At 29.9% G+C, this 12,560-nt stretch overlaps 1 non-coding gene across 1 annotated transcript; it reads right to left on the reverse strand.

Moving 5' to 3' along the window:
- Nucleotides 1-10,632: 10,632 nt before the first annotated feature.
- On the reverse strand, nucleotides 10,633-10,736 carry LOC141411179 (U6 spliceosomal RNA). The gene has a single exon (XR_012436016.1). It is a non-coding gene; the product is annotated as a U6 spliceosomal RNA (small nuclear RNA).
- Between the last annotated feature and the right edge of the window lie 1,824 nt (nucleotides 10,737-12,560).

Below are 12,560 nucleotides of genomic sequence, written 5' to 3' on the forward strand. Positions count from 1 at the left end.
ATCTGCCCTCTTCTCTCCCCCTTTCCCATATATTTTCAAATTTCATATGCACAAAGAGAACAGAGTTTATGTCTCATAAGTTGTTACACTTTTCTCCATCCATACATCAGTTATAAAAGCAAACATTCTACAGATTTCTGGTATACAATATTTTTTTCATTTAATGGGAATGGTGTAAGCTGAATAAATTAATACATGAAAATATCTGAATTTTCCTATTGTAAAATGTGTAGTGCTCTCAGTAAAAATCTTACATTACAGTGATTGGAAAGCTACATATGCATGAATAAATTCACAAGTATATTTTTAATATATATTGAAAAGTTAAATATGGTAAACTGCCTATCTAATGTCGAGCTCTTGTTAAAGCAAGAAAGCCAATTCCTAAAAGAACCACACTGGAATCTTGTCACCTGCCACAATTTCTTATTTAGTTTCTATCAAGTCACTGATTTTTTTTCATTGCTGCACAGTGGCTTATGACTAAACAAGGTATTATTTGGGACTGTTTTATATGATACTTCCATAGAACTCAGCAGTAATAATGAGCAGTTAGAAGGTTCTTATTGATATTGCATCAAGTTAAAACATTTTATGGGGATGGAGAATTGGAATCTGTTAGATGCCTGTAGATTTATCTTTCAATGTTTTAATTATTATCTAATGTTTCCTATATATGGTAATTTCAGGTCTCTAACATATGTGCTACAGTGTAAAAATAAGTTATCTTATTTTTACAAATAAGAGAGCTAGATTTAAAGTAAAATCAGTGATATCTTCCATAAGAAACCAATTATACCAGAGATGCTAAAGTGAAAGAAGAAATGGGACTTCTTTTTTCCTCAGTAAATTTAGGTGAATCTGAAGGAAACACGATCAGCAATCCAATTCTTGGAAATTTAGCTGGTGTATGTTTCATCTTGGGCTATTTCTCCCATACTGTCATCACTCATCAAATGGAAGTGATGTCCAAGGAGAAGGTAGAGAAATGTTGCATGTGGTCATTAATAAAATATATAATCACACCAATGTGACAAGTTAAAATAAAAGAGTGTGAAGTGTATCTCAGAGTAATAAAAGAAATATGCAAGAGTGAGCAGATAAGTAACTTTGTGGAGAAAAAAGCAAAATGTTTAAGGCCACTTTGAAGTATAGTGCATGAATCAAATGCATTTGGAATGACATTTGTCATGTCATAAACTGAAGCATACATTGTAACCAAAAGACACCTGGGGGAAAAAGACTGTTTCTTTGCAGAATAATAATACAGAAAGAGGAGGGTAGCACTGAGTTTCTTTATCACCTGTACCTTCAAAAAACATGTATTTTGAAGATTAATATAATGATTTTAGAAATTCTATGAATGTTGATATGGAAAATCTAACCATTTACTTTATTTAACTATACATAATTTACATTATAGCTCCCCAAATAATATTTAGTGAGCAATGTGATGAAAAGTAGATTTGTAACTAAAAATTAATATATTTACCTATACCTTAGGAAATTATAATGTAATGAATACATGTAAAGACTATTCACATATCACAGTCTTATTTGACAATCATCTCAATTGAAGTATGCATGGGAATAATGAAACTACATAGGAGAAAAAATGTAATATAGGCTTACTTGAAAAAAGTGACATGTTGAATTATAAGTGAAAATGAATGCAGGAAATATAAATTTATAAAGGCAGAAACAGAGAAGAAGAGAGATTATATGAATAGTGTTCCTAATAAAAGGAATGTTAGTTCTACAATGACTTCCTTAAAAATGGCACCACACATTTCAACCCTGGAGAAAATAAATGAGCAGAAATGAGATGGAGAAGTCCAATCATTGCCATCAGTAATTTGAAAATTTATCAGATACAGCATTTCATTTGTGTTTTAAGAGTGTAACTGTCTTTTCACTATCTTGGAATACATGTCATATAAAATATCTACACACAGTTGTAAAAACTTCAGTATAAAGCACTATCTTTAATATATAAAAGAAAAAGAATACACAAGACCTACTAAGATATTGTGAATCAGTTATAAAATGCTTGGCTCCTACTTCAAAAATAAACATATGAAGTTGTACATGTCTGCATAAAATAACTATTTACTCAAGTAATAAAAGCATTAAAAGACATTATTAAAATTTAGCATGAGAATATGAAAGAACAGATGGATGGGTATTAAAGTACAGACCAGAGTAATTTTGTTTGCAATTAGTCAAGAAATTATCTTTCTTTTCGAGTAATCGTAGTGCTATTCTCCAATAACAATTTCACAGATGTCACCAGTGAAGTTAGTTAGGAACAGATTTATTTGTAAGAAGATTTTTAATAGACAGTTCAGTTTCTTTAACATAAAGAACAATACATTCATTATACTTCTTCCTGAATTTGTTTTGGTCATTTGCCTTTCAGTGAATTTGGACATTAAAGTCATGTGGATGAAGTTATGTGAATAAAGTTCTTTTGTTACTCATTTTTTATGAATTTAATTTCTGTGAGCTTTTTTAAATCATTCTTGCTGTGGATAATACATGTCCTTCTCTATCTCTTAATCCATTCAGCAAGAGTTACTCATTTTATTATTTAATATATGTGAGTTTAGATGTGGAGCTCAATAATAGAGCACTTGCCTAGCATGCATGGGTTCATAGGCATGATTCCCAGCACCACAAAATAATAATAACAGGAATCTTATTATTTATTCAATTTATTTCATTAACAACTAATCTATTCTTTTTCATGTATTTGTTCCCCAATTGGATTTAAGTTGTTTTTTTGTTTGTTTGTTTTTTAAGGTGAAAGCCCAGACCATGGTCTAGATTTCCTTTGCTAAAATATTTAAAAGTAATCTTACTTCTAAGTACTTCATAAACCAGATCTGAGCAATTTTCTTATATTGTATGCCATTAAAATTTAATTTTCATACACTTAAAATATTTCCCATTTTTAGTTACAAAATCTTCTTTACTGAAGTGTTGGTAATGATTGTGTATTGTTCCAAATATTTGGCAATTTTCAAAAATCTTAGCATTATGGATTTTTGTTAATTCTGTTGTTAGAAAAGATATTATATAAAATGTCAGTATTTCTGTTCTTATTTAATGCATTAAAATAGACTTATCTTAGTGAATATGTTTCATGCTCACTTGAAAAATCACATTATGCTATTATTACATGGAGTGTTTTTTTTTAATTAGTGAGCTTCAGTTTGTTAATGGTTTTGTTCAAATCTTATGTCTCCTATTGGGATTCACCATTCTTATGCCATGATTTATATGACTTCTGATGAGAAATCTGCAGTCATTCACACCTGCACTACTCACATAACACATCATTGTGGTCTAATACCTTTTAATATTTCATCTATACTCTTATTTTCACTAATTTGATTATGAGATTCTTTTTATAGATTTTTTTCTCCAGTTTGATATTCTTTGGAACTCTTAAAATAAGTTTATAGTTTTCCTAAAACTTTAAAATTTTGTCCATTGTATTTTCAAATAAGTTTTCAGTGTCCCACCCCTTGAGAGAGCCTAATTACATATATCAGAAATTCTTAGAATTTTTGAGTTTCCTAACCATTTTTCTTTTTTTAATTTTATATTGGTTACCTTTCTATTAATCTGTTTAGGTAGTCTATTTCTGCCCTCAAATTCAATCATGTTTTGCTCTGTGTTTTTAGATATAGATTTTTTTTTAATTTTAGACACAATATCTTGCATCTCAAAAGGTTATGTTTGCTACTTGTGCATATCCTTCATTTCATAACTCATTCCCATAATTTTTTTTAGTGTTTGATTGCTTTTGTTGGCTAACTCCATTCTATTTTCTACATCAAGGTTATAGTTTATTATAGTTTCTTAATATGTCTGTAAATTTTGATTTAATAAATGGCATTGTGTTTTGTTTTGTATAATAATGTGCACTGTAAGATTGTGGCATTTTAAAGATCATTGAATTTTGTTCTTGTAGGTAATTTATCTTGAAATCGCACAGAGCCATTTGATGCATGTGTTACTTATCACTAAGAAATATGCTAGTTATTCTTCTGATTCCACATTTATTAGTGGATGATTCTCCAACCTGGACAGATGTACTTTTAATATCTCACACCCTTTGTAACTTTTGGGAAATGTTCATTTAGATCCTAAGAAATTCTTTGTTTAGTCTCACATACTGTCATGCAAATTCTAAGACCCACAAACAAAAATTTTTTTGTTTAAATTGCATTTTTCTGGAGTTCTTTCTTTGTTGACATGTCTGCAAGTATGTACACTGTTTCACAAATTCAAAATACATCTGTAACCTCCAATCCAATCTCTGCCTCCTTACCTAAGCAAGATCTCCATGGATGACCTAGGTTCCCCATTCCTTACCAGGATCCAACAGGGTTTCCAGGTAGAAAAATTGGTGTTCATAGGATTAATTTCATTGTTTTCTTCCTCTTAAAGTTAGTCTTCCCATACACTCTGTTGTCTGATATTTGCATTTGTATCAGATACTGGTTTGATTTTTGAGTTATTTACAGAAGGATAATTTTGGTAACAATTACTTTATTATGTGTGGAAAGCAAGAATACAGTTTTTAAAATATTTTGTCAACACTGTTATTTGCTTCATCATACAGATATGCTATTTTTATATAACACTTACTTTTGGAAATTAATTTTGATTTCACAGTTCTACCAATGTAAATTAAGAATTAAATATTTCAAAAAATGTAAAATGTCAGTTATTTTATACATCAAACTATAAAAAGTGCCCATACCTGAAGATATATAATGTGGTCATCCTATTTCCAGTGTGATAAAATAAGTCCAAATCCATACTGAATGTGTATTTGAACATTACTCCTACAGATGCAGATAGTGTATGTTAAACTGACAACTCTCAAATCCCCACCAAGCTATGTGAGATATACTTTATGACTTGCTAAATGGTACATATCTTTCATGAAGTGATAAAAATGAAGTACAACCTCTTTTTAATTAAATTATGTCATCATAGGAAAATGAAGAGTATATAAAAACTTCGAAATACTGCATCTTTGTATGTTACAAACACTTAAATTCTTGAGGCTGTATATTATAAATGATTCTAGGTTTAGTGTTTGTTTTTATCTCAGCATTTGGTGTTACTTTAATTACCTGATGGCCTACATAAAAATTTTTTTAGAAACTATGAGTAACAGGTCAATTTTTACTTTGTGGTTTTCTTCTGAATAAAAGGGGAAATTTATATCCCTGAGAACACCTACTAAATGTAACAGTGTATTTCAATTATTAGGAAAAGCATAATAAAACTTCTGAAACAATTACTTCCCCATTTGCAAACCTCCTGTAGCATTCTGTAGAATTGGTGTCACCACCAATGAAGTAAAACTTGCTAATGGGTAGTAACTTGAGAGAGTACAAATGTAGTGGTAGGATGTGACATAAACAAGTATTTATTTTAGTGCCTGTTTTGTGAGTGAGAAATGGTTTGGCAGGATAATGGAAACAGAGAAAGAGAGCATATCAATTAGGGAGTCATTTCAGAAATTTAAGTATAAAAGTTATGAATATAAATGTAACATGTTTAAATATATCAGCATGGAGCTGAAAGCGAAAAAAACAGATAAATACAAGATGTTTTCTATATGAAAAATCAGAACTGCAGAGAGAGAAAACTGAAAATAATAGATGTAAAAGAAATTGGAAAAGGAAGAGGAGAAGCAAAAAAGTAAAACACACTAATATTTCACTTAGGTATTAGAGGATATCTACCTACATTAATTTAAAAAATGGGAAGAAAAATGTCACAATTTTGAAAATACAAAAGAATTTTCACATATTATGGTATATTCTAAGAGAGCAATCTTACAGAAGAATTTAGATAATGAAGAATAGTAATTTTGAAATAAAATAGAGGCAGCATTTGGATGGAGTTTTAAAAGAACTATTGATATTTTTATGATTAATAATAGCTGATATGCCTTCCTCTTTCTTGTCAGTGTCACTGAGAAAAGTAGATGGAATGATTCAAAATTAATTAACAAAATTTTTAGTTCCAAACCAAATGTTCATGTTTTTCAAAATAAAAATATAAAAAAAACTAGGATTTTATGTTAAACATTATTATGTAATATATGTTGACTCACACATAATTATGACAGAAATTTAGCCTATTTCTTCTTACATGTTCTAAGAAGTTTGGTCAAATGTGATGTTCTGTTAAGATTTATCAGTAGTATAGTATGAAGATGTCAAGGCAGTTGATGAAGTCATAAACTTTCATCTATTAAAGGCAAATTGTTTTGGAGAATATTTCTGGACAAGCATGATTCCAGATTTTAAATAGTTCCTGGTGAAATTATCAATTACTATTAAGAATCAGAAATTCAAGGATAAAAGAAGGGAGAAAGAGAAGAAAGTATAAGAACAGGAAGAAGAGACATTAAAAAAACAGTAGGAGGAAGAGTTTATTTTGACAAAGCATCTGAAACTACTAGAAAATGACTATTGGGATGTTGTACAGATACAACCTCAGCAGTACATCTCTCTTCAAGTACATTGACATCTACATCTGCGAAATATATTTGTTGAAATAATATTAATGGTATAAGAAGAAGACAATAAGAGTTAATGTTTGTAGATATAATGTGTGCTGGGTAGTATTTAATAATTTTTCTTAATATTAACCTAAGATATCCTCATTTAAAATTTTATGGTAAATATTTTCTATTATCTGTACAGGAAGAAATTAGTGTATGGTGTGTATTTGTTATCATTAAATGGGTAATTTCATTGCACATTTTTAGAACTTTCAAGCAATATTTTAAGTATATTTTTGGGCTTTATTTAAAGACACATAAATTAAAATTTATTGGGTTAAATATGTATCATTTTTATAGTTCTTTATTTTCAACCATATATTTGAAGTCATGTAGATGGATTCAAATTGTTTTTTTAAAGTTCATTCAAAAAATTTAACAATACTCTCTGAATTTCCTTTTCTTTGCAAAATAGAAATAGCATTACTGCATATTATTGATGCTCAAATGAATTTTTGTTTAACGCCAGTGTCTTATTTCTGCAATTCTAGCTGCTCAGGAGTCAGAGATCAGGAAGATCACAGTTTCGAAACCAGTCCAAGAATGTTTTTCATGACACACTGTCTCCCAAAAATCACAAAACAGGGCTGGTGGAATGAGTCAAGGTATAGGCCCTGAGTTCAAATCCCAGTACTGCAAAAAAGGTCATATTTTTTTAATGAAGTACTTATTTGATATTTCTGAACATAGTTTATTAAATATAATACATATAAGTATACAAAGTTGATAATATTGAAAACTCTAAAAGGTAGAAAGAACTAAGAATATATATTGCAAAATTATTAGAAATATTTCAAACAGCAGACAAGATGCCTGTCACAAAATATTTGATTAAAATATTTTTTATCATAAACATGACTACATGTGCATGTTTCGTACTTGTCTCCTTATTAACTCATGATATGTGATGTCTTATTAAATTTAACAGGTCATTTTTTATTAATATTATATAAGATGATTTAAATGCATGAATTAGGTAAAATTGGCTTCCATTTCAGGGAAATATATGAATGAATGCACACTCTGAGAAATTGTACAAGAATAATATTATCATAATTCAATGTTTTCTATAGTCAAATTTTTCCAATTTCAGTAATGAATTTATTCATAAGTTTAAAAGGTATTTTTATGCTTGCTTGTTTTACAGCTAGTTTTTAGTAGCTTTCTCTTCTTCATGTCTATCTCCATATCAGAGTGTAAGAAATGGCCTAATGCCAAACTCTGAATTTTATTTCATTCCATTCTATTGTTTCTCTGGTGTGATAATATTTATAATGTTTTCAGAAATAATGAGAAGCTAAGATAAAGATTTTTAATATAAATAGTGGTGTATTTGTGTGTGCTTCTGTGTGTATGTATGTGTGTGTGTGTATTTTGAGGGGTATATATATTGGAGGAACTAAAAAAAATAACTGTTTTTTTAAATATAATGCACATGATTTTTTCAATTTTTCTTGGTTTGTCTTTTTAACAAAAGAAGTATGAGAATATGTTACTGTTTATATGTTTTCCTCTCAGGAGTGACTTCTCTCATTTTTCTATTTGTGAGATGAATGTAGCTTTAATTATTGTTTGTCTTTCATGTACTTGTTCTAATGACTTCCCTCAACTAGGCTGTCAGTCTTTGGGGACAAAGTGTTAGGACTGATTTACTTTGTAACTCCACAAATGTTTAAGAAACATATTTGTCCAGAGAAAAGGTTTTGATGTGGAAATGTTTGTAATATTTTTTCCCTAAGGAAGGTTATATGAACATGATCTGTATACCAATAATGAAGTCAATTAACTAGCTCCATGCAAAACTCAAAATTTTATCCCCTTATTTTCTAAAGATACTTAGAAACGAATAATTCTTGTAGAAAATCATTAATTCATGTACCATTTATATCAGTAAATGGGCCTCATTGTCCTGGAAAATAAATAACAAAGGTAACCGTGTTCTCTTCTATCTTAAAATGTTTCAAAGTAGATCAAGCAGTTCATAGTTCATGTGTGTTCACAGCTGTTTCTGGCTTTTTCATCTGTCCCACTATGCTCACTGCTGCATCATTTTAACAAACACAGAACCATTCTTAAAGACTCTAAATATGTCAACTTTAGAAGTGTTTCTTAAATCATGGAAACCATGAACATCTTCTCCTTCTGTAGGTCCCTCCATAATACATGTTCTTATTTTACTATGGAAAATTGTTACTTTCTGTGGCTCTTCCTTGAGCCTTAGCCACTATCATTCAAACTGTATTAATCAAATATTAAACATTCTCATGATAGGGAACTGTGCCTGATGTGAAATAGGTTCTTAAAAATATATGTTGAAGAAAATGAATAATAAATTTAAAAAGCAGCCATAATATGCCAAATGAATAACAAGATCCCTGAGCAGGTAAAGTGAAATCACTAATTTTAATCAGGTTTTGAATATGTACAATATTTCTACCTCTTTTGGAGCAGAGTACTAGTGCAGTTAAAAACAGATTGCACCTTTCTCAAAAACTAGATGGCAATAGTTAGTTCAGAAGACCAAAAATCTCATGTTCTCCCTCAGATGAGGATTATAGACCTAAAACAAATGCAGTAATGTCGGTCTCACATGAAGGGGAGAATGAGCACAGGAGGCATAGGGAAAGAGAACACCTAAAACTTGAATGTGGTTGATTTGCTCACTGCAGAGGAGAGAATATAGTAATCTTAAACTAGTAGAGACCACTATGGGAAGGAGACTAGGAAGTGATGAACCAATTTGGGTTGTAATACACATGTGCATGAAAACAACACAAGGAATCTCCCTATATAGCTATCTTTATCTCAAACTAGCAAAAATGCTATGTTTTTCTTATTAACTTTTATGCTTTTTCTTCAAGAAAATCAGAGAACAGAGGGTGGAACAGTTTTTGCACAGAGGCAGAGGCCCAAATAATATATTCAAATGTAACTAAATATAAAAGTGGTAAACTTTTAAAAAGACAGATTGAATAAGGGGGGATTAAAATTTTTAAAATATAAACAAGACAGATGGGGGATATCTATAATAGGAGAATTAGGTATGTAAATAAAAAATATGAATCACTTTCTCTTGAAGAAAGAGACTCCAGTACAATAAGTTCACATAAGGAAATACGGAATAATTAGAAGAATTTTAAAAACTGAGAAAATCAATGTATTCATAATGGAAATAAATGTTTTTAAGCCACGGTACATCTTTATATAACTGGATATTTAAAATAACAAATGTTAGCATTTGTCCTATGTAATAATAAAATAAAAATTATTTCCTCTCAATTCATATTAATTTCTATGAAAGTACCTTGGGAATGAGCATATGAATGGGATGATGTACTTCCTTCAAAGAAAACATGCAGATAGAGAAAGGCTAATAACATTGTTCTAGAAATTGTAGCATGGGCAAAAATTAAACTTGGGTGCCAATGATTCATGCCTGAAATCCAGCTCACTGGGAAGCAGAGATTGCGAAGATCATGGTTCAAATCAACCTGGGCAAAACGTTACAAAACTCTCAGCTCAAAAAATAGTGGTGGTATGCACCTATCATTCCTGCTACTGTGGGAAGAATAAATAGAAGAAGCATCATCCATTCCAGCATGGGCAGAAAGAGAGGCCCTCTGTCAAAAATAACCAGAGCAAAGAGAGCAAAAGGCATGGCTTAAGTGGTAGAGCACCTGCCTTGTAAGTGCAACGCACTGAGTTCAAACTCCAGTATGGCCAAAAATGAAATGAACATGTACATGGTAAGCACTTGTTTAGAGGAAACAAAATTATGTTACATAAATAGATTTATATTTGAATAGTTCTACATCTGAAATGTTTTTAAAAATTGCATAGAATAAAGCACATTTTCTTTGATGAACAGTCTTGTGAATTTGTGCTTATACAATCACATAATCATCATCATTATCAATACAAAGAACACTTATATGAATCTGAAAATTTAATATTGAGACCTCTTAGTACCCAATACATTCCCCATACCCAAAGATGTGTAAATCGCTGCTGGCTTATTTAAGTTTGGTTTTGCTTGAAATATGGAACATTTCACTAATTTGCATGCTATCCTTTAGCAGGGGCTATGGTCATCTTCTCTGTATCACTCCATTTGTAGTATCATTTAAGTGGATTCACATAATATGTAGTCTTTGGGGATTGCCATCCTAAACTTAGCAGTAAATGTATAGGATTTGCCATCTTACTGCATCTCTTAGCTCTGACTCTTTATTGCTGAGCAGTGTTCCATTACATGTGTGCAGCACAGTTTGTCCACTAGCTACCAAAAACAATTTTATTTAAATGGATAGGTGAAATTCTACCACAATAAACAGTTTAGTGACAAAAATACTAAAATGATTTTCAGGTATTTTATTTTAGCTCCAAATATCAATTTATTTCTAGCACTAAAAGTTTAAAAAAAGTATTGATAATATTTAGGACTTATATGAGGTTGATTTTATTTTACATTTTAAATTATTTAAACATTTAATACCAAAGTCTGATTTAACATTTCTTTAAATTTTTAAAAAATCATCTTACTTTATGAAAATAACATCAAAATAATATGCAGGAATGATAAATAGATCTCTTTTACTTGTAAAGAAACTGTGTATCTACCAATCTACTCCATTTTCCTATTTATTACCTTCATTGATTTTCTAATCACAATTTTTTTCTTTCTTCTTTCTTAAGACTATAGTTTATACAGTTTTGTTAAAGACCCAAGATATAATTATTAAAGATTTATTAGCAGTATATTGTGATATTTTAATCTGCATGATCAAATGAGCTATATGTCTTAGATGTATTCAATCTAATGCACACTAGTTAAAAGAATTTCTACCAAACCATTATTTGGCAACATTTAAAAATGAATGATAGCCAATAATATACTCAATGAAGTTTATTTTTTAAGTTAATCTATACGTCTCTTAGATTACTTTAGACAAGTTATATAATTATGTACTATGTCTTGCCTGGAAACTGAGTTTCTTTAGAGAAATGCATAATGATGGAAGCTTAGAGATCTGATCAAACAAACATTTTTGCCAAATTATGTTATCCTAATTCTTATGCAGAAACATTCATGTGGAGCACCTGTGTACTTTATATTTTACATGTAAAGTTTGTCATATTTACACTTTTATTTCTATTTACAATATAAAATTAAAAGTATAACCTGGTACAGTGGTTTTTTACATACAATCCTTCAAATGAAGTATAATATGCTAATTGGCTTCTTACAAACATTTTTTCAAAAATAAGCACCATTGGCCAAATAAACATGACTGATCCAGGTATAGTGCCCACATGTGTGTGATCCCAGCACAAAGGAGTCTAATACAGGAGGATCACAATTTCAAGGTTAGAATGGGCTTCATAGTGAGTTCAAGGCTAGCCTGGACTACATATCTAAACCTTGTCTCAAGAGAAACAAGAAAACAAATAAGCAAACATAAATGATAAAAATGACTATATAATCATGTGCAATTTTATCCTAGTAAAGATCAAACATAAACTTTTAATAGGTTAAATAGTAAATCTTCACAGATACTTTGTTAGATTGATGATAGTGAATAAAAGAAAAAGCAAAATATACTACACATTGATAACAGCAAAGAATTATTTAGTATAGTGTACCTGATAAATAAAAGTGGGAATAAATTTATCTAGTAAATTTTTTCTAGCTACATTATTTCAAGTCTAATTGTACAAAAAGAAAAAACCAAAATGCTGGAGTTGGAAAGTGTCCAAGAAAATACTAACAAGAACTATTTCTCACAAAAAAGAGCAGTTATTAAATTAATAGCAGAAAATGTACACCTCAAATTTGAAGTGAACACAAAATTATGACTCCATTATTTATTTTATTCACTACTTTTCTTCCACATAAGCACCTGGTTCTGTTAGGAAATTAATCTCACTGAGGCAAATACATTAAAAATAACGTACTATGAGC

This window comes from Castor canadensis, chromosome 9 (genome assembly GCF_047511655.1).
Source record: "Castor canadensis chromosome 9, mCasCan1.hap1v2, whole genome shotgun sequence".
In the NCBI taxonomy this organism is placed as follows: Eukaryota; Metazoa; Chordata; class Mammalia; order Rodentia; family Castoridae; genus Castor; species Castor canadensis.